The sequence below is a fragment of the Hordeum vulgare genome, chromosome 3H, assembly GCF_904849725.1.
Source record: "Hordeum vulgare subsp. vulgare chromosome 3H, MorexV3_pseudomolecules_assembly, whole genome shotgun sequence".
NCBI classification, from domain to species: Eukaryota; Viridiplantae; Streptophyta; class Magnoliopsida; order Poales; family Poaceae; genus Hordeum; species Hordeum vulgare.
This window is the reverse complement of record NC_058520.1, coordinates 381,122,133-381,145,308: the sequence shown is the minus strand read 5'-3', so window position 1 is coordinate 381,145,308 and position 23,176 is coordinate 381,122,133.

Here is a 23,176-nt window from a genome sequence, read left to right as displayed (position 1 = left end):
AATCTGCAAAAATGTGAATAAGAAAGTCAGAAGAAGAACAAAATATGATGTTTTTCAGCTAATTATGTCATTTTTAGCGGAAAACAAGCTAAGAATATAATATTCATGAGCAAACCAAGGTTCTTATGCCATTTTTAGCTTATTATGGTATTTTGGAGCTAAGTGGGCTAATTATTTCATTGTTGGGTTAATTAAAGCATGGATAATACGAAAGAGTAGAATAAAGAGGAGGAGGACGAGAAGAAGAATAAATCAAGAAGAAGGAGGAGAAGGAGGAGGAGGAGAAGGACTAGAAGATCCTTGGTCTTCTCCTCCTCCTCCTCCTCCTTCTCCTTCTTCTCTTCTTCTTCTTCTTCTTCTTCTTTCTTTTCATTTTGCCTATTTCTTCTCCTCTTCTCCTCTTGTTGGAGCTAAATTACCTAATTATGTATTTTTGGAGCTAAATGGGTTAATTATCCCATCTAGAGGAAAGCAAGCTAAGTATATAATATTCATGAGCTAACCAAGGTTCTTATGCCATTTTGAGCTTATTATGGTATTTTGGAGCTAAATGGGCTAATTATGTCATTGATGGGGAAATTAAAGCAAGGACAATATGAAAGAGGAGAACAAAGAGGAGGAGGAGGAAAAGAAGTATAAATCAAGAAGAAGGAGGAGGAGGAGGAGGAGAAGGACTAGAAGGTCCTTGGCCTTCTCCTTCTCCTCCTCCTCCTCCTCCTCCTTCTCCTTCTTCTCTTCTTCTTCTTCTTATTCTTATTCTTTCTTTTCATTTTGCCTATTTCTTCTCCTCTTCTCCTCTTGTTGGAGCTAAATTACCTAATTATGTCTTTTTGGAGCTAAATGGGCTAATTATCCCATTTTAGAGGAAAACAAGCTAAGTATATAATATTCATGAGCTAACCAAGGTTCTTATGCCATTTTGAGCTTATTATGGTATTTTGGAGCTAAGTGGGCTAATTATTTCATTGTTGGGTTAATTAAAGCACGGATAATACGAAAGAGGAGAATAAAGAGGAGGAGGACGAGAAGAAGAAGAAATCAAGAAGAAGTAGGAGAACGAAGAGGAGGAGAAGGACTAGAAGATCCTTGGCCTTCTCCTCCTCCTCCTCCTCCTTTCCTTCTTCTCTTCTTCTTCTTCTTCTTCTTCTTCTTCTTCTTTCTTTTCATTTTGCCTATTTCTTCTCCTCTTCTACTCTTGTTGGAGCTAAATTACCTAATTATGTCTTTTTTGAGCTAAATGGGCTAATTATCCCATTTTAGAGGAAAACAAGCTAAGTATATAATATTCATGAGCTAACCAAGGTTATTATGCCATTTTGAGCTTATTATGGTATTCTGGAGCTAAATGGGCTAATTATGTCATTGTTGGGTTAATTAAAGCAAGCATAATATGAAAGAGGAGAAGAAAGAGGAGGAGGAGGAGAAGAATAAGAAATCAAGAAGGAGGAGGAGAAGGAGGAGAAGGAGGAGGAGAAGGACTAGAAGGTCCTTGGCCTTCTACTCCTTCTCCTCCTCCTCCTCCTCCTTCTCCTCCTTCTCTTCTTCTTCTTCTTCTTCTTCTTCTTTCTTTTCATTTTTCCTATTTCTTCTCCTATTCTCCTCTTGTTGGAGCTAAATTAGCTAATTATGTCCTTTTTGAGCTAAATGAGCTAATTATCCCATTTTAGAGGAAAACAAGCTAACTATATAATATTCATGAGGTAACCAAGGTTCTTATGCCATTTTGAGCTTATCATGCTATTTTGGAGCTAAATGGGCTAATTATGCCATTTTTGGGGAAATTAAAGCAAGGATTATATGAAAGAGGAGAAGAAATAGGAGGAGGAGGAGAATAAGAAGAAATCAACAAGAAGGAGGAGAAGGAGGAGAAGGGGGAGGAGGATAAGGACTAGAAGGTCCTTGGCCTTCTCCTCCTCCTCCTCCTCTTTCTCCTCCTTATCCTTCTTCTCTTCTTCTTCTTCTTCTTCTTTCTTTTCATTTTGCCTATTTCTTCTCCTCTTCTCCTCTTGTTTGAGCTAAATTACCTAATTATGTCTTTTTTGAGCTAAATGGGCTAATTATCCCATTTTAGAGGAAAACAAGCTAAGTATATAATATTCATGAGCTAACCAAGGTTCTTATGCCATTTTGAGCTTATTATGGTATTTTTGAGCTAAATGGGCTAATTATGTCATTGTTGGGGAAATTAAAGCAAGGATAATATGAAAGAGGAGAAGAAAGTGGAGGAGGAGAAGAAGAATAAGAAATCAAGAAGGAGGAGAAGGAGGAGGAGGAGAAGGACTAGAAGGTCCTTGGCCTTCTCCTCCTCCTCCTCCTCCTTGTCCTTCTTCTCTTCTTCATCTTCTTCTTTCTTTTCATTTTCCTATTTCTTCTCCTTTTCTCCTCTTGTTGGAGCTAAATTACCTAATTATGTCTTTTTTGAGCTAAATGGGCTAATTATCCTTAATTATTTATACTAGTTTATAATGAAACACACCGTGCCAATCGAAAAGAAGACGGGCATCGGCGGAGGGACTTGACCGCTCTTCTCGCACAGACCGTGAAGAGTGGGTTATATTAGTTAGTATTGAAACAGACATTACACATACGATTTGGCTAATGTGAAAAAAACATACCACAAAATGCTCGTACAGGGCCCGTTGACCCGCCTCATTCCGGGCCCTCTCCTCCTCAAGCAATCGTGCCGTTGTCTGGTCCCTCTCATCAAGAGCAGCCTGAAGAGCAGCCTGGCTTGCCAATCTCTCTTTCTCAAGAGTAGCATGGTTTGCCGCTCTCTCTTTCTGAAGAGCAGCCTGAAACACCATTCCTCGTTACCACAGTAATGATCTATGGTGACACACATAATGAAATGGATGAAAGTGTTCTTAGTCCGTACAACTAACCTCGATGGCAAGTTCGACTGGCCGTGGACGACGCGTTATCTCAGGGCAGCTGCTCGACTGGCGCACCTTGATCTCCGAAAGAGTGAGTGGACAACGTATTATCCCATCTCCAATGGCTATCGAGCCATGGGGCCTCCCGCCACCAGATATCATCACCAGCTCTAGATCCAAAGGTTCCTCGCTAGGGTTAAAGTCATCCCCTTTTGTAGCCTTCCCCGCGTCCCTGTATGCCACGAGCTTCTGGTGGGATGATATGTTGGTGAAGTTATTGGGATCATCCAGGTCAGACTCAGAGAATGCCTTTGCCTTCTTGTACGAGGCAGTATGGGCCATGCCATAAAGGTCGTACAAGTGTGGCATCTCAGTCTTATTGTGATGCGCCTAAAAGAGAGGAACAAAATATTAGCATCAAGAATGAATTGCGTGAATCATGAAGCAAATCACATACCCAGTTTCATTCAAACTGAAGTAACTTGGCGCTGCCTTGATGGTGTGGCACACCAACCATTTGGCTACGCCGATCCTTCGCATTCTCGTGGACAGCTCGCCAGCTGTGTGTGCACCACTCATCAACCAACGCCTCCCAACAATCCATCTTATCCGCACACCATCTCGGTGGCACCTGTAAGTTATTAGAAAGAATTTTCAGCGCTACGCCTATGAATGAAATCAAGAAAACTACGTAGAAGGACTTAAGAATAGGTAATTACCTTCATGTATTGCTCCTTCTTCAGAAACTTTCCGCGGCAATCCTTCTTCTGCTTCTTAATACCACGCGTGGCGCAGTAATCTCGAATAGTCTGCGGCCGAGCCTCGTGGCGCAAGTTCTGTAGTAACCGCCTACACTCGGCCTCGAGAACCCTGGCCGCCTCCTCCTCATATCCATCCTCACACCTATAGAAGGTCTGCAATCAAACGTGAAAACACTGATTAGTACAATAATTAGCTATATTGTTAATTTTAGATTCTGTAAAGGATAATTTACCCAAAAGCTCTTGATCACCATCTCGGCCCTCGTGTGGCACAAGACACCATCTATAATCTCCTCCGGCAGGGCCTGCGCAGCGTGGTAGTACTCCCAGGTAAATCCTAGTGTAGGAACCTGACCCTCACCAGGCAACGTGACAAACCCCGGGAAATTTGTCCGGCAAAGCAAACCAAGGACGGAGTTCGGCTTGCAGACTCCAAGGGGTGTACCCATCCCCTGCAGTATGATAAGGTCAACGAATTAGATATTTTAACAAACTTGAAGGCGAAAGCTAAAAAAAGGGTAAATGTACTTACCTATCTCCTTCAGGTTTAATCACCGGCCTCTGCTCGCGGGTAGCCGGGGCGACCGGGAGACGTATACTACCACGCTTGTACACGGTGGCCCCATCCACCTGCACATCGCCCTCACTATCCGTAAGCTCATCCCCGCCATCCCCTCCCCCTGAGCCACCCGGACCCTCGGTCCAATCCGGCAACTCGGTACGATCCGGCCAGGTCTCCCATCCGGGCCTCTCCACGTCGGGTGAAGCCTCCGGAACCGTAGTCTCCTCCGGCTACTCCTGGGCCGAATGCACCTCGATCCGAGGCTGCTCCTGGACCGGAGTCTCATGGGACGCATGCCCGTGAACACCAGGCTCTTGGACCGGAGTCCCCGTAGAGTCCTCCGCAAACGAGTCGACCATACTAGTCCTATGCTCGGGTGAATGAGCTGGTGGTGGTGGCGAGGACGGCTCAACAGTCCTCCTGGATCTTCCGCGGCCACCACCTCTCCCTGTACCCTTCCCCTTCTTCCCTACCCGACCAGCACCTCACCCAGTGGGCAGCGCCGCCGATGAAGAAGAACCCACGGGTGGTGTCGACAGACTGTCTGCCAAGGCTCTTCGGAGAGATAAGGGTGGAAGGGAAGTACCACCCCTCGTGCCGGGCGCCTGGGAAGAACCCGTCGAGTGCTCTGGACCAGCGCCCACCATCTTTCCACACCTGGTGACCTGCCATGATAAAGATTAAAAGAAATTAGTATAACATAAAAAAATTGAATAACTGACATGAATAATTATATGTACATGAATAATAAAGATTAAAATATATATAGTTTAAGTTGTGAATCTTACAAACTAATAATCATCATCAATAAATGCATCATCATCATCACTATCACGCATGTCTTCATGAATGACGTGCTCGTCGGGTTCAACGGCGTGAAGTTGTGAAAGGCCTTCCTTTAATCGTTGAAGCATTGATATGTCATCCGCATCAGTAACCTCTACGAGTTCCAGGTCTTCTGGTTCCGGCTCAGGGCTAGAGTCGGATTCATTGTCGCTGTCTACTTCCATGTTCTTGGGTGAAGCACGGCGGTTCTTGAAACATTTCTTGGAAAGACGTGTTTCTTGGAAGAATTCTCCATCATATGTGTCTGGGTTAATGTGAGGTTCATAATCATGTTCATTTGGGAGAGGTGGTCTGACATGTGGCGGCACTTCATAAACAACATACCAACCTTCCAGATTCTTATCCGTTTGGCATGCCCACGGTAGATAGAAAACTTGGGTCGCCTGTTGAGCCGTAATATAGTCATCGGGAACATCTAAATGGGTGTTTGGATTGATTTCGACTAGTCCTATATGTTCATGAGTCCTTCTAGTCTTTTTCGGCTGGAACCAATAACATTTGAAGACTACGACGTTTGGTGGGTTTTCACCATAGAATTGAAGTTCATAAATTGCTTCAACTCTTCCATAATACCCGATAACACCTTCGCCGATAGCAGAGACACCACAATTTGTAGATTTCCGGTCGGGCATAGATAGCTCTTTGCCAAAGGTACGAAAGAGATACCCGTTGATGTTGTATTTCTCAAATGAACGGACCTTATAGTCAAAACCATTAGCGACTTGTCTCAATTCGGCGTCCATAGACTCTGAATTAGCCTACAAGTTTAATACGAAACGGTTGTTGCATTAGCCGCAAGTTAGACCAAGAATGAAATGGTCCATTATTGATAATTACCGTTTGATTGAACCAAGAGATGAAACCGGGATAGCCGCCTCCTGTCTTTGACAGAAGATCATACTCTTTGACGGAATCATTTTCGATCACCGCTCCATCCGAGAATTTGATGACGTAATGGCTGTTTGAAATATCCGGGAATAAGAGCAGTTCAAATGAATTAGAAGTTATGGGAAAATGTGCCGAGAACTCACTCGATGTACGGCCGCACTTCTGTTAGGTTGTTGAAGATATACAACGAAATGTTCCACCATTCTTCGACATCCAACGTTGTTGGTTTCGAAGCACCGGCTGGTGCGAGCTTCCCTTTGAATAGGCTGACGTTGGACCCACCTTTTTTAGGGTCCGCATCATTGTGCTGACGCTTCGGATTATGCAAATGATGATTTTTGGCTTCGTAGTGTGCTGTCACAAAGTTTGCCACCTCCTCAGTAATGAATGCCTCACCATCGATGCTTCAATTCTACGCTTATTTTTACATTTAGCTCGAAGGGTCTTCTGCATCCTCTCAGTTACATAGCACCAACGATCTTGCACGGGCCCACCCAATCTTGCCTCGGTCGGTAGATGTAAAATCAAATGCTGCATTGGATTAAAGAAGCCCAGTGGAAAGATCTTCTCTAACTTGCACAACAACTCCGGTGCAAACTCCTCCATGTCTTCTACCACGCCAGGCGACAATTCTTTCGCACAAAGAACACGGAAGAAATAGCTCATCTCCGCCAGTACTAGCCATTCATCCTCAGGAATAAAGCCACGTAACATCACCGGCATTACCCGCTCTAGCCATATGTGCCAATCACGACTCTTGAGACCAAAGATTTTTAATTTTTCAAGACTCGCTCCCCTCTTTAGATTCGCTGCATACCCATCGGGGAACATCAAGTGCATTTTGACCCACAAGATAATTTCCCTCATAGTTGGCCTTCCAAGATTGAACCAGGCCTTTGGCTTCGACCACTTCTGCTTTCCTTTGCCTTCTCGCATGTTTCGTAACGGTCTATGACATAGTGTCTCTTGATCGACTCTAGCCTTAATACTATCCTTTGTCTTCCCATCTATGTCGAACAATGTACCAAAAATAGCCTCTCCGATATTCTTTTCAGTGTGCATCATGTCGATATTGTGTGGAAGAAGGAGGTCTTTGAAGTAAGGCAGATCCCAGAAGCATGGCTTGTGAGTCCAGGCATGTTTCGAATTATACCCCTTGAAATACCCTGGACGCTCTGGATCAGGCTCGAGGGCGTTTAACTGATCCAGGATCTGTTGGCCTGTGAACACGGGTGGTGCCAAGTTTTTGAAAACTTTACCTTTGGTAAAGTTCTTCTTGTCTTTTCTGAACTGATGGTCAGGATCCAGGAACTGTCTATGCAAGTCAAAGCAAGAATACTTCCGACCCTCCTGCAACTAATGAAACTAAAGAGCTGCCTTGCATTGGGGGCACGGGAACCTTCCATGCACAGACCATCCAGAGAATAGTGCATACGCTGGCAAGTCATGCATAGAGTACATGTACCACACATGCATTTTGAAGTTTTCTTTTCTAGCGGCATCGTATGTCTTGACCCCATTTTCCCAAGCTTCTTCCAATTCATCCTTAAGCGGTTGCAGGTACACATTCTTATTCTTCCCCGGATAATTGGGCCCTGGAATTATCAACGTCAGAAATATGTTCTTTCTTTGCATAATCTGCCCGGGGGGGGGGGAGATTGAGTGGAATGACAAATACAGGCCAACAACTGTATTGGGTTGCCGTCATGCCAAAGGGATTAAAACCATCCGTGACGGTGCAGACTCGAGGATTCCTTGGATCTGCCGCTTTATCCTGATGCAATCCATCGAAATGTTTCCACGCTTCCCCATCCGATGTGTGTACCATGATCTTATTCCCATCCGCATCTAGTTCAGTTCTTTTGCCCAATTTGTGCCATGTCATCTGTCTGGCTGTCTCTTCGACCATGAAAAGACGTTGAAGTCTTGGTACGATTGGCATATACCGAAGAACACTAACTGCGATTTTGGTCTGCCTCTTCTCACCCATACCGTTGTCTACCACAAGATACCTACAAGACTCGCAATTGGGACAATAGTCCAAGTGTGCATACTCCTTCCTAAATAAGACACATCCTTTCTCACATGCATCTATCTTCTCATCGGGCATCTTATGTACACGAAGTATTTTGTCCGACTGGTACAGGTTTGCAGGCATGACATGGCCTTTGGGTAGGAAACGTCCAAATAGTGTCATCATCGCATCGTAGCATTCTCTTCCCAAGTTGAACTGAGCCTTCAAAGCCATTACTTGTGCAATTGCATCCAGCTGACAGAGCTCACTGTGCTCATGGAGAGGACGTTTTGAAGACTCCAACATTTCATAAAAGGCGTTTGCAGATTCCTCCATCTCATCTTCCGAATCCCGAGCATCATCAAAGTCTTGCACCATATCTTCGATCCCGGTACCATGCTCGTCCGTGCGACGACGGACCACCTCAGCTCTTGTGCGTTGTATAGACTCACCATGAAATGTCCACACCATATAATTAGGCTTAAAACCCCCTCCTCTGCAAGTGTTTAATCATTACAGCCTCTGTCATCTTTTTATAGTTGTCGCATCCAGGACTGGGGCAATAGTTTCTTTCCTGGCCATTTGCGAATGTGGCTTTCACAAATTCCTTTGTTTTTACAAACCATTCTTTCGTCATCTCTTTCTGACTAGGGTGACCGGTATACATCCACGCACGATCACTCATCTTGCGTAGCTACTAAAGATAGAAGAAATATATTTATAGATAATTTAGCATTTATATTCAATAGTTAATCAGGTTCGCCATTTTTATTACGTCCAAGCAACCTACACGCTAATAGGTAAAGATAGGTCCTAATCCTAGCCGAGTATGTGTAGATGGGGTTCGTTTTCCCATGCTGTGCTCCGGATCCAACGCGAAATTTCGGCAGCACCTCCCCGCTGTTCTCCTGATACACGTCTCCGCAATAAACTGAGAGGATGTGCATCCGGAGAACAACAGGGAGGCACTGACGAAATTCCGCATCAGATCCAGAGCACAGCATACGGGAAAACGAACCCAATCTACACATACTCGGGATGTCCATGGATAATGTTGGTCAATTCGAAAGGATGGCGGTTATAAATATGCAAAGACATGCATATTTATAGATGTCGCCATTTCGAACGGGAGACGCATATTGGTCATGCATACTGATAAGTTAATTGCATTACCTAAATCTAGAAAGTTTCATCCGGAAACCAAGCCACAGTAAATGAAGGGGCGGGGAGGAGATGAAATTTGTACTGACCCACGAATGCAGGGGCGGAGCTCATACAACGCACGGGCAGGGCTTCGCACAGCAGACCTCACAGCGACGAGACAACTATCACATGTAAATCCACCCGATCAGCACAAATATTCCAATTGTGTCATTTTAGAGCAAAACAAGCTAAGTATATAATATTCATGAGCTAACCAAGGTTCTCATGCCATTTTGAGGTTATTATGGCATTTTGGAGCTAAATGGGCTAATTATGTCATTGTTGGGGAAATTAAAGCACGGATAATATGAAAGAGGAGAAGAAAGAGGAGGAGGAGAAGAATAAGAAATCAAAAAGGAGGAGAAGGAGGAGGACGAGAAGAAGGAGAAGGAGGAGAACGTATTTTTCTTCTCTTCTTCTCTTCTTCTTCTTTCTTTCTTTCTTTCTTTTCATTTTTCCTATTTATTCTCCTTTTCTCCTCTTGTTGGAGCTAAATTATCTAATTATGTCTTTTTGGAGCTATATGGGCTAATTATCCCATTTTAGAGGAAAACAAGCTAAGTATATAATATTCATGAGCTAACCAAGGTTCTTATGCCATTTTGAGCTTATTATGGCATTTTGGAGCTAAATGGGCTAATTATATCATTGTTGGGTTAATTAAAGCAAGGATAATATGAAAGAGGAGAAGAAAGAGTAGGAGGAGGAGAAGAATAAGAAATCAAAAGAAGGAGGAGAAGGAGGAGAAGGAGGAGGAGGAGAAGGACTAGAAGGTCCTTGGCCTTCTCCTCCTCCTCCTCCTCCTTCTCCTTCTTCTCTTCTTCTTCTTCTTCTTCTTCTTTTCATTTTGCCTATTTCTTCTCCTCTTCTCCTCTTGTTGGAGATAAGTTACCTAATTATGTGTTTTTGGAGCTAAATGGGTTAATTATCCCATTTTAGAGGAAAACAAGCTAAGTATATAATATTCATGAGCTAACCAATGTTCTTATGCCATTTTGAGCTTATTATGGTATTTTGGAGCTAAATTGGCTAATTATGTCATTGTTGGGGAAATTAAAGCAAGGATAATATGAAATAGGAGAAGAAAGAGGAGGAGGAGGAGGAGGAGAAGAAATCAAGAAGAAGGAGGAGAAGGAGGAGAAGGTCCTTGGCCTTCTCCTTCTCCTCCTCCTCCTCCTCCTTCTCCTTCTTCTCTTCTTCTTCTTCTTCTTCTTCTTCTTTCTTTTCATTTTGCCTATTTCTTCTCCTCTTCTCCTCTTGTTGGAGCTAAATTACCTAATTATGTCTTTTTGGAGCTAAATGGGCTAATTATCCCATTTTAGAGGAAAACAAGCTAAGTATATAATATTCATGAGCTAACCAAGGTTATTATGCCATTTTGAGCTTATTATGGTATTTTGGAGATAAATGGGCTAATTATGTGATTGTTGGGTTAATTAAAGCAAGGATAATATGAAAGAGGAGAAGAAAGAGGAGGAGGAGGAGAAGAAGAAGAAATCAAGAAGAAGGAGGAGAAGGAGGAGAAGGAGGAGGAGGAGAAGGACTAGAAGGTCCTTGGCCTTCTCCTCCTCATCCTCCTCCTCCTCCTTCTCCTTCTTCTCTTCTTTTCCTTCTTCTTCTTATTTTTTTCTTCTGCTTTCTCCTTCTCCTTCTCCTTCTTCTTCTTTCTCCTTCTTCTTCTTCTCCTTCTTCTTTCTTCTCCTTCCCTTCCTTTTCCTTCTTCTTCTTCTTCTTCTTCTTCTTCTTCTTCTTCTTCTTCTTCTTCTTCTTCTTCTCCTTCCCTTCCTTTTCCTTCTTCTTCTTCTTTTTATTTCTTCTCCTTCCCTTCCTTTTCCTTTTAACCCGCCCTGTTCGTGCGCCACCACGACATAAGCCCCCCTGTTTGCCTGGCTCCCTTTTAACCCCCCGTTGTGCTAACAATGTTGCTAATGGCCCCCTTTGAGTTGATTAGCTCTACATTAAGCAAATAATAGCACCGACTAGTCTAATTATTTTCTGAAATGACAAAACTGCCCTCCCTCATCTAGTATAAGTCACACGAGCTGGGCAGAAGCTGCTCCCGTTCTCTGCTCGTTCCCCTCCCTGACCTAGCCGCCCCAAGCGCTGTTGCGCCTCGCCTCCGCCGCAGCTGCCCCAGCCGCCCCATCTCCATTGCTGCTCCAAGGTAAGGCAAGCCTCTTCCCTTCCCTAGCCGCCCCATTGCTGCTACACCAACATAGTCTCCAGCAAAAGGAAAGAAGAAGAAGATGACTCCAAAGAAGAAGAAATTAAGTGAACCGTGAACTCGTTTGTGCTGCCATGAACTACTTTTGCTGCTGCTACACCAACAAAGTCTCCAGCAAAAGGGAAGAAGAAGAAGATGACTCCAAAGAAGAAGTAATTAAGTGAATTGTGAACTAGTTTTGTCTATTGATGTACCCATTTGTTATTTATCCATTGACAAATCTGTTAAACATTGCAAAGGGGGGCATCAGCTACATCATGGTGAAAACTTGGGTGGGGGGGGGGGGTAAAATGGGAGCCAGGCAAACAGGGGGGCTTATGTTGTGGTGGCGCACGAACAGGGGGGTGATAATCAATTCTCCCCTTCTTCTTTTCCTTCTTCTTCTTATTTTTTTCTTCTCCTTTCTCCTTCTTCTTCTTCTCCTTTCTCCTTCTTCTTCTTCTCCTTTCTCCTTCTTCTTCTTCTCCTTTCTCCTTCTTCTTCTCCTTTCTCCTTCTTCTTCTTCTCCTTTTCTTTTTTCCTCTTATTCTTCTCTTCCTCTCCTATTTTTCTTCTTCTTCTTCTTCTTTCTTCTTCTTCCCTTCCTTTTCCTTCTTCTTCTTTTCCTTCTTCTTCTTATTTTTTTCTTCTCCTTTCTCGTTCTTCTTCTTCTTCTTTCTCCTCCTTCTTCTCCTCCTTCTTCTTTCTTCTCCTTCCCTTCCTTTTCCTTCTTCTTCTTTTCCTTCTTCTTCTTATTTTTTTCTTCTCCTTTATCCTTCTTCTTCTTCTTCTTCTTTCTCCTTCTTCTTCTTCTCCTTCTTCTTTCTTCTCCTTCCCTTCCTTTTCCTTCTTCTTCTTCTTCTTCTTCTTCTTCTCCTTCCCTTCCTTTTCCTTCTTCTTCTTCTTTCTTCTCCTTCCCTTCCTTTTCCTTCTTCTTCTTCTTTCTTCTCCTTCCCTTCCTTTTCCTTCTTCTTCTTATTTTTCTTCTTCTCCTTTCTCCTCCTTCTTCTTATTCTCCTTTCTCCTTCTTCTTCTTCTCCTTTCTCCTTCTTCTTCTTCTTCTCCTTTCTCCTTCTTCTTCTTCTCCTTTCTCCTTCTTCTTCTTCTCCTTTTCTCCTTTACTAAACAGGAAACTAACCTAACTAAACCTAAACTAAAACTGAACCTAAACTGAACTAATTTAACAACCAAACTAACTAGCCTAACTAACCTAATAAACTAAAAAACTAACCTAACTAATTTAACGTAAATAAAAATAAGGAAAAACAAAAAAAATTGGGGGACGCACCGGCGGGGGCGACTGGGTCGGCGGGGCGGCGAGGAGGACGGGTGCGACGGGGCAGTGCGGTGGCGGGGGGCAGTGGTGGGGGCGGGGGGCAGTGGTGGCGGCGGTGGGGTGCTGTGCGGCGGCGGGGGGCAGTGGTGGCGGCGGTGGGGGGAGGTGAGGGGGCAGCGCAGGGGTAGCGCAGGGGTCGGCGTAGGGGTCGGCACAGGGGTGGCCGGCCGCCGGTGGTGCAGGAGGGAGGCGCGCACGACGGTTTGAAGGAGAGACAGAGCGGGGAGTGGGGTAGTGGAGCGAGGCTCTAGGGGATAACGGCCGTCAGCTTTGTCGTCTGCCCCCAGATGGCAAAGGACCCCACGGTGGATGGCAAAGGCCTGGCTGACGGCAAAGAGCCGGTCCGTTGGACCTTGCGAGGTCCAAGGTCTAGTGGGACCCATCTGCCCTCTTTGTCGTCTGCCCTAGGTCTCTTTGCCGTCCGCAGGCAGACGGCAAAGCCCTGGGCAATGGCAAATATTATTTTTACCATCAGTGGGCCCTTTACCGTCCGCTTCAGGTCAGCTGACGGCAAAGAGGGTCTTTGCCATCAGCCAGCAGACGGCAAAGAACTGGCTGATGGCAAATTACTATTTTCCAGTAGTGAGGAGGAAAAACGCTCCCGAGGACACACGAGAATTTCTGTCATGCTAGTTTCATCATGTTCATATGATTCACGTTCGTTACTTTGATAGTTTGATATGTGGGTGGACCGGCGCTTGGGTTCTGCCCTTACTTGGACAAGCATCCCACTTATGATTAACCTCTCTCGCAAGCATCCGCAACTACAAAAGAAGGATTAAGACAAAGTCTAACCATAGCATTAAACTAGTGGATCCAAATCAGCCCCTCACGAAGCAGCGCATAAACTGGGGTTTAAGCTTCTGTCACTCCAGCAACCCATCATCACTTACTACTTCCCTATGCCTTCCTCTAGGCCCAAATATGGTGAAGTGTTATGTAGTCGACGTTCACATAACACCATTAGAGGAAAAACGACATAGAGCATATCAAAATATCGAACGAATATCAAATTCACATGACTATTATCAGCATGACTTATCCCATGTCCTCAGGAACAAAAGTAACTACTCACAAGACATAATCATAATAATGACCAGAGGTTTAATGAATAGCATCAAGGATCTGAACATAAACTCTTCCACCAAATAATCCAACTAGCATCAACTACAAAGAGTAATCAACACTACTAGCAACCTTATGAGTACCAATCGGAGTCGCGAGACGAAGATTGATTACAAGAGATGAACTAGGGATTGGAGAGGAGATGGTGCTGATGAAGATGCTGAAGAAGATGCCTCCCCTCCGACGAGAGGACTGTTGTTGATGACGATGGCGACGATTTCCCCCTCCGGGAGGGAAGTTTCCCCGGCAGGATCGTCCTGCCGGAGCCCTAGATTGGATCTGCTCAAGTTCCGCCTCGTGGCGGCGGCGAAACTACGAAAAAGCTCCCGATTGATTTTTTCCAGACCAGGACGCTTCATATAGCAAAAGAGGGGGGCTAGTGGGCCTTCAAGCAGCCCACAAGCCTGCCCTGCGCCACCAGGGGGGTGGTGGAGGTGGGCAAGCTTGTGGGGCCCTGGTGGTTCCCCTCCGGTAGTTCTTTCGCCCAGTATTTTTAATATATTCCAGAAAAAATCCACGTAAATTTTCAGGGCATTTGGAGATGTGCAGAATAGTGGACTAGGATTTGCTCCTTTTCTAGTCCAGAATTCCAGCTGCCTGAATTCTCCCTCTTCAAATAAACCTTGCAAAATAAGAGAGAAAAGGCATAAATATGGTACCACAAGTAATATAAGAGCCCAAGAAGCAATAAATATCAACATGAAAGCATGATGCAAAATGGACGTATCAAAGCCCAAGTATCCGGTCCCTAGAGCTGCAGAAGTTCGAGCATGCGAGTGGCCAAGCGATGTGTTCTTACGCTCCGCCGGACTTCATGAGGACTTTTACTACCTGGTGGAGAACGCAAGACTTACCGCCTTCGTTGAAGATAAGTTTCCGCAATACCTCCTCCTCACTAATATCTTCGTACAAAGCTTTAACTTCTATCCGAGGAAGAATCCTCCTATGGTTGAGTTCAAATTTGTGATATTCCCAGTGCATGTCACTCCAGGATTTTTGCAATGTTTGCAAATTACCTTACATTGGGGATATTCATGAACCTCGTCCATAGGACTTGGAAGCTTTCATCGACACTATTGTTGTAGGAGAGGAGAGAGGAGTGTGTTGCGCTAGAGTTGTTAGCATACATTTTCCCGTGCTTCGGTACTTCTCACTATTTGTGGGAAAATGTTTGATTGGCCATGGGAAAGCTGGGTCACTTATTTCCCCAGATCTTGCAGTCTTGCGCGAAGCCCTTTATAATGATAAAACTTATAGCTTGGGCGCCATAGTAGCCCAACGGGTGAACACGAACCATTCTAAAGGCATTGTCTATGGAGGTATCTATGCTACTCGTCTTGCTAGACACTTTGAGATACCTATTAGACTCGAAGAGGAAGAAGAGATTCTTCTTCCCGAGAGATATCTGGATTACGATAGCATGGTTCGCCATGACTTTCTTGATAGAGATATAAATAGAAGGATCATTTATAACCTGGTGTTTGGTTAGGGTACCTGTGAGACCATTACTTTGCCTGCTCCTTCTTTGTTCAACCTTCATGCAGGCAGATACATTATTATGCCCTCGGACATCTATGCATATTGGGGCCTAGCCCAACCACAGGTGCCCGTGCCCGAGCTGCTAGTCGAGTACCAGACGCCGGTTTATCAGTGGGAGCTAGAGGAGCTCACACAGCAGTGGCATCCTCACTCTACTCCGAAGTACCCCTGAGCTGGTTATTTCCCTCCATGGGAGTAGACCAACTTAGGCCAAAAGCCTAAGCTTGGGGGATTACGTGTTTCTCACCGACTTTTACATTCTTGCTTATGCTTTCACTTTGTTCGTCGGTGTTCACACTTTGCCACTTTATCATCCATGCTAGTTTATTTCTTCTTCTCGTTTTCTTTTCGTGTGTCTGTCTAGTTTGAGAAAACCCAAAAATATTTTCTTGTTCTTCTTTTGCTTGTTGGGAGCTTTCCCGTGTAAATAGTTTTCTTTTTCTTTGGGTCAAGGTAGAAGACCATAGTTTCAATGTTTAGTGGCTCTCGCATGCATATCTGTTTATCTGCTAAAGAGCCCTATTATTTTGTCTTCTCCTTTGTGTTTGCTTGCAGATTCTAGCTTTAGTCCAACACACGAGCACGCTTATTATTGTTCACATCATTCGGTCATGCAAGTGAAAGGCAATAATGACGATATATGATGGAGTGACTGAGCCTGGAAAAGCTGGTACAAACTCGATCTATTTTGTTTTTGTAAATATGACTAGCTCATCGTTCCTAATTCAGCTTTGTTGTGACAGAAACATGTTTGCAATGACAACTTAGAGATCAAAGTTGCTTATGCCATGCTTACTTAGCTAGGAGCTTATAATGGTTTGTCTTGGATGCCCACATGAATGTTGAGATGACAATGATGTAGTATGATAGGATGGTATTCTCTTTTGAATGATTCAAGTGGCTTGACTTGGCGCATGTTCACGCATGTAGTTGAAACAAATCAACATAGCCTCTATGATATTCATGTTCATGGTGTTTTATGTCCTACTCATGCTTGCACTCAATGTTAGTTAATCTCAATGCATTTTGATGACTGTTGCCGCTCTCTAGTTGGTCGCTTCCCAGTCTTTTGCTAGCCTTCACTTGTACTAAGCGGGAATACTGCTTGTGCATCCACTCCCATAAACCCAAAGTTGTTCCATATGAGTCCACCATACCTACCTATATGCGGTATCTACCTGTCGTTCCAAGTAAATTTGCATGTGCCACTCTCTAAACCTTCAAGAAATAATCTGTTTTGCATGCCCGAATCGCTCATGTGGTGACAGGGGGCTATCAATACCTTCCATGCTAGGCGTGTTATACATGATATGTGTTTATTCACTACCATTCACGAGAAAGGGGCCGGTAATTGGAATTACCAGTTCCATGCTCAAATTGAAAAGATAATTGCAAACAAAACTCCCCTTGGATTGATGTTGGTATGGACGGCACCCGAGTATTCGGTTAGTTGGAGTATGCTTGATTGGTGGTGGGGGAGTCAAAACTTTACTTTTTTGTTTGGGAACTGCCTATAGCATGTGTAGCATGGAAGATGGTGAGAACTCTTAGTCATTGCGTTGACAATGAAAGCATGCCACCCAAAATTATTATCTCTGTTTTCAAAGCTTGAGCTCCTTTACCTCTGCAAATCAATGCTTCCCTCTGCGAAGGGCATGTCTATTTATTTTCCTGCTGAGTCATCCTCCTCTTGAAAAAGCACCAATTAGAGAGCACCTCTGTCATTTTTATGCTTTGCTTTTAACTGTGTTGAGTATGACTGTGACTGGATCTTCTTTGCCATGAATTACAATGTTTAGTCAGCCCTTGGTCTTTGAAGGTGCTCTGCATTTATGTTTTGCGGTTTCAGAAAGAGCTAGCGAGATACCATCTGTTCGTACTGCTTCATGATTGTTTTGATTGAAGTGCTGCCGTTTGAGACTTATTATTAGTTGCTCTCTAGTTGATTATGCGATTGATATGAGTTTACTGTGAGACCTAGATGTCATTTGTTTATGTGATTTACTTGTGATCTTGCTGAAATTCTGGATATGAGTTAGACATAGTTGCAACAACAAGATCAAACAGAGTTCGTCAAAGTTTTTCTTTTGTCTCTTTCAGTTTGTCAACTGAATTGCTAGAGGACAAGCAAGGCTTTAAGATTGGGGGAGTTGATATGTCTCCGTCGTATCTACTTTTCCGAACTCTTTTGCCCTTGTTTTGGACTCTAATTTGCATGATTTGAATGGAACTAACCCGACTGACGTTGTTTTTAGCAGAATTGCCATGGTGTTGTTTTTGCGCAGAAATAGAAGTTCTCGGAATGACCTGGAAATCTACGTGGAATGTTTGTGGAATATATAAAAAATACTGGCGCAAGAATCAACTGGAGGGACGGAGCCAGGAGCCCACAAGCCCACGAGGCCCGACCACCCCCCTGGCCGGGGCTGGCAGGCTTGTGAGCTCCTCGGAGCTCCGCCGCCCCCAATTCCAGCTCTATATAACCTCTTTCATCTGGAAAAAAATCAAGGAGAAGAGTCCATCGCTTTTTCCGATATGGAGGCGCCGCCACCTCCTGTTCCTCTTCTGGAGGGCAGATCTGGAGTCTGTTCTGGGCTCCGGAGAGGGGAGATCGTCGCCATCGTCATCATCAACCTTCCTTCATCGCCAATCCCATGATGCTCTTCACCTTTAGTGAGTAATCTCATCGTAGGCTTGCTGGACGGTGATGAGTTGGATGAGATCTATCATGTAATCGAGTTAGTTTTGACGGGGATTTATCCCTAGTATCCACTATGTTCTGAGATTTATGTTTCTACTACTTTGCCATGCTTAATGCTTGTCACTAGGGCCCGAGTGCCATGATTTCAGATCTGAACCTATTATGTTGTCGCCAATATATGTGTGTTTTAGATCCTATCTTGCAAGTTGTAGTCACCTACTATGTGTTATGACCCGGCAACCCCGGAGTGACAATAGCCGGAACCACTCCCGGAGATGACCATAGTATGAGGAGTTCATGTATTCACCAAGTGTTAATGCGTTGGTCCGGTTCTTTATTAAAAGGAGAACCTTAATATCCCGTAGTTTCCATTAGGACCCCGCTGCCTCGGGAGGGATGCACAATAGATGTCATGCAAGTTCTTTTCACTAAGCACGTATGACTACATACGGAATACATGCCTACATTAGATTGACGAACGGGAGCTAGTTACTTATCTCTCCGTGTTATAGCTGTTACATGATGAATCACATCCGGCACAATCATGCATCACCGATCCAATTCCTACGAGTTTTTCCTACTGGTCGTTGCTACGTTACTTTGCCGCTACTGCTGTCACTGCCGCTGTTGTTACTCTGTTGCTACTGCTGTTACTTTGCTCCTACTGGTTACTGTTGCTACTGATGCTATCATATTACCTTGCTACTGATACTTTGCTGTAGACACTAAATCTTTCAGGCGTGGTTGAATTGACAACTCAACTGCTAATACTTGAGAATATTCTTTCGCTTCCCCTTGAGTCGAATCAATAAATTTGGGTTGAATACTCTACCCTCAAAAACTGTTGCGATCCCCTATACTTGTGGGTTATCACACCCCGATATCGTATCACCATCACCATTCTTTTTCTTTATCCATCCTAGTTTGATCTTTAGTTATTTCATGCTCTAGTCAAATAAAAGTTTAGTTCAATCCTTTTCTTTTGAGTGCTAGTTTCATAATCTATCTATCTATCTATGTAATCGAGTGAGAGTTATATAATAAAGTTTAGTTTGAGTTTTTCTTATTTACCTTCTTTCTGCAATCATAATAAAGAAAAATAATGAAAAAGAGCATATGCCAATCTTATAGTAATTAGTGACATCACATAAGGAAAAGTATAAGTGGTAAAATTTGTTGACGGTTGACAAACATATCATTGGTCGGTGATGCAACACTTGAAATAATTAATAAGGGAAGAGAAGATTTGCATGCAAATACATTATCCTTGACATCTTTTATGATTGTGAGCCCCCATTAACTATAATATTCCAAAATTGTTAGCATTGGACAAGGAAGACAACGTAATTATTTATGCTTGTTCACATTCACATAGAATTTATAATGTTATAGATCCTATAACATGTCATTCTTGCCCAATACCTTTGCTAGCCAAAAACTCCGCACTAAGTAGGGATACTACTTGTGCATCCAAAACCTTAAACCCAAACCTATGTTTCAAGAGTCCATCATACCTAGCTATGGATTGAGTAAGATCCTTCAAGTAAATTTTTATCGATGCACAAAGCAATAAAAATTTCTTCAAAACATGTTTGATCGTTTAGAGTAAGGGAAATTAAGCATTGTACAAACTTGTGATGGCGATAATAAAAGCAATGGACTGCATAATAAAGGTTGCCATCACAAGGGGCAATATAATATGACGTTCCTTTGAACTAAGAGATTTAGCATACAACCAAAAAGAGCATGACAACCACTGATTCCCTCTGCGAAGGGCTTATTTTACCTTTATGTATTTACTTTTGTGCAAGAGTCAAAGTATTTTCCTCTACTTCCTTTATCTTCTCTATGGCAAGCATCTCGTGGTGGGGAAAGATCTAAACAAATATATCTAGCTGAATGTGGGTGGCATGAATTATTATTGTTGACATCACCCTTGAGGTGAACACGTTGGGAGGCAACACTATAAGCCCCTATCTTTCTCTGTGTTCGATTGAAACCTTTTGCTCATATGTATGCGGTAAGTGTTAGCAAACATAGAAGACTAAATGATGGTTGAGCATGCAGACTTGCTTAAAAGCTCCAACTTGTGACCCTTCCTGAAAAAGTGATTTCAATACAGTTTATGCTTCATACTTCAATGTTGTGATGAATTGCTACTTGTTTATAAGAAGCCTTTATCATAGAAGCTATATGATGAAATGTTGTGAGGAGTTATTCTATAAAGTTTTATTTGCTGTTATAATAATGAGTATGATGCTGCCATGTCCGTATTTTGTTTTTATCGACACCTCTCTCTCAAAGCATGTGGTCATTATTTTTGTGATCGTCTTTCGCTTGAGGACACATGAGGTATAAGCTTGGGGGAGTTGATATGTCCATTTTGCATCATGTTTTGTTACTGTTATTTATAGTTTTTTTTTGCTTTTAGCCACTTGTTGGAGTAATTCTAATGTCTTTTCTCTCATAATATGCAAGGTTTACATCAAGTGAGAGATTACCGACAGATGGAATTCTGGACTTGAAAAAGCTACGTTAGAGATACCTATTAGACACACCTCCGATTGAGCTGAAAATTTACGAGGATTTATTTTAGAATATATAAAAAATACTGGAACGAAAAAGAACCAGTGGGGGGGTCACGAGGCCGCCACTTGACACCAGGGGGGCCAGGGACACCTCGCACGGCCTGATGTCTAGTGGGCCGCTGGGCCACCTCTAGCCCCCATCTTCTGGTATATATTCTCCTTCAGCTTAAAAAATTAAGGGGAGGACTTTCGGGATGAAGCGTCGTCGTCTCGAGGCGGAACCTGGGCAGGAGCACTTTTGCCCTCGAGTGGAGCGATTCCACCGGAGGAACTTCCCTCCCGGAGGAGGAAATCATGGCCATCGTGATCACCAACAACCCTCTCATCATGGGGAGGCCAATATTCATCTACATCTTCAACAACACTATCTCCTATCAAAACCCTAGTTCATCTCTTGTACTCAATCTTGTACCGGAACCTCGGATTGGTACCTGGGGTGTGTCTAGTAGTGTTAATTACATCTTGTAGTTGATGCTTTATGGTTTACTTGGTGGAAAATTATATGTTCAAATCCATTATGCTATTAAATACATCTCTGATCATGAACATGATTATCACTTGTGAGTAGTTACTTTTGTTCTTGAGGCCACAGGACAAATCATGTTGGATGTAGTCATGTGAAGTTGATATTCGTTGGATATTTTGATGATATGAATGTTGTGATTCCCTTCGTGGTGTTATGTGAATGTTGACTACATAACACTTCAACATATTTTGGGCCTAAAGGAATGCATTCTGGAGTAGTAATAAGAGGGTGAGTTGCAATAATAATAGAAACTTAAACCCCAGTCTATGCACTACTTCATAAGGGGCTTATTTGGATCCCTATGTTTAATGCTATGGTGAAAATTTATTCTTAATACTTTTCTCGTAGTTGCGGATGCTTGCGGGGGGGTTAATCATAAGTGGGAGGTTTGTTAAAGTAAGAACAACACCCAAGCACCGGTCCACTCACATATCAAATTATCAAAATACCGAACGCGAATTAACCTAACATGACGAAAGTGACTAGATGAAATTCCCGTGTGCCCTCAAGACGATTTTCCTATTGTAAGAAATTTTTTGGGCCTGTCCTTTGCCACAAAAGGATTGGGCTCCTTGCTAGACCTATTGTTACTATTGCTACTTGTCACTTGTTACAATTATCTTGCTAGCAAACAACTTGTTACCGATATTTCAATGCTTGCAAAAATTACCTTGATGAAAAGCGATTGTCATTTCCTTCTGCTCCTCATTAGGTTCAACACTCTTACTTATCAAAAGGACTACGATTAACACCCTATACTTGTGGGTCATCAGGAACCCCACTTGACGAGTTGGTAGTGAAATTTGGTGTCACGCACGCATGCGTGCCCGACATCCTCTAGGGCTATTTGTCGGGTGTCAGCCTCCACGTAGTCGGCCCAGTTGTGGGTGCTCAGCTCGCGACGTAGGGAGATGGTGCACTCCTCCTCCTTCATGCTCTGTTGGCAGCACAAATTCACAACACGGTGCTCCTCCTCCATGTGGTTACGCTCCAATGCATCCTCATACTCTGCATTGCCATCTAAAACCCAAAAGAATGCCTCCTCCCTCTATCTGCCTTCCCATGAAATACCGAAAAATAGATTTCGTGTTGAGCATCTCTAGCATCGCCTATTGCGGTGCACGCCAGTGGCATGACAGACGTGAAGAGAGCGAGGGCAAGTGAAAAGCTACGTCGGGGTGGTGCGGGCTTGTGAGGATATGGTGCAGTGGGTGAAGGTGCTACAGAAGCATGCCGAAAACCAGTAATTCTAGGCGGCCGATAGGTAGACCAGCACGTCGAGGGAAATGCGAGAGTCATCAGAATTCAATGCATAATCAGGCCTAACTAAGTGCGTCATATTGTCGTGCAAAGCGCAAACGTAAATTATGACTATGATGTCCCATCCCGTCAGTGGTGTGTTCCGTGCGTGCCGGGTCACACATCGGCATGACGGTTAAACGAGTTCCCTGAATTCAAAAAGATGAGGTACGCGGATGATCCGGTGGTTACTTGTGTAGGATCAGTTCGGTCGAATAGTGTACATGTAGGATCGCAATAGCTGGAGAATGTTCGCTAGGAAGAAAGGCATTTGTGAATGTTTTTGTTGGTAGTTTCTTCAGATTTGCATGCATTTTCTTTGGAAGATCCTGTCAGCTTCTTCAGAGGAAGACATTTTTATTGTAAAAATGGCCATCGTTGGATCTTGCAACAAAACTATAACTACCAGGGGTAGGCTAGCTAGTGATCGGCCGGTAACTTGTAAACACTAAGCAGAGAGAAATAAGGAACTGCTAGTAACTTCCGAACATTGCGCAAAGAGAAAAAATGAACTATTGTGCATAGTAGTAAGAGTCGATCCGTTCTAAATGTTCATACGAAACTCACAACCAACTAGTAAGATTCCCATACGTAACAAGAACATGTTTATCCATCTCAATGATTCATAGATCATACACAAAATTTAGTTGATAGCTAAAGATAAAGTTCTAAGGAGTACAAATCACGAAAAAAACATATGTTCTTGCTACTG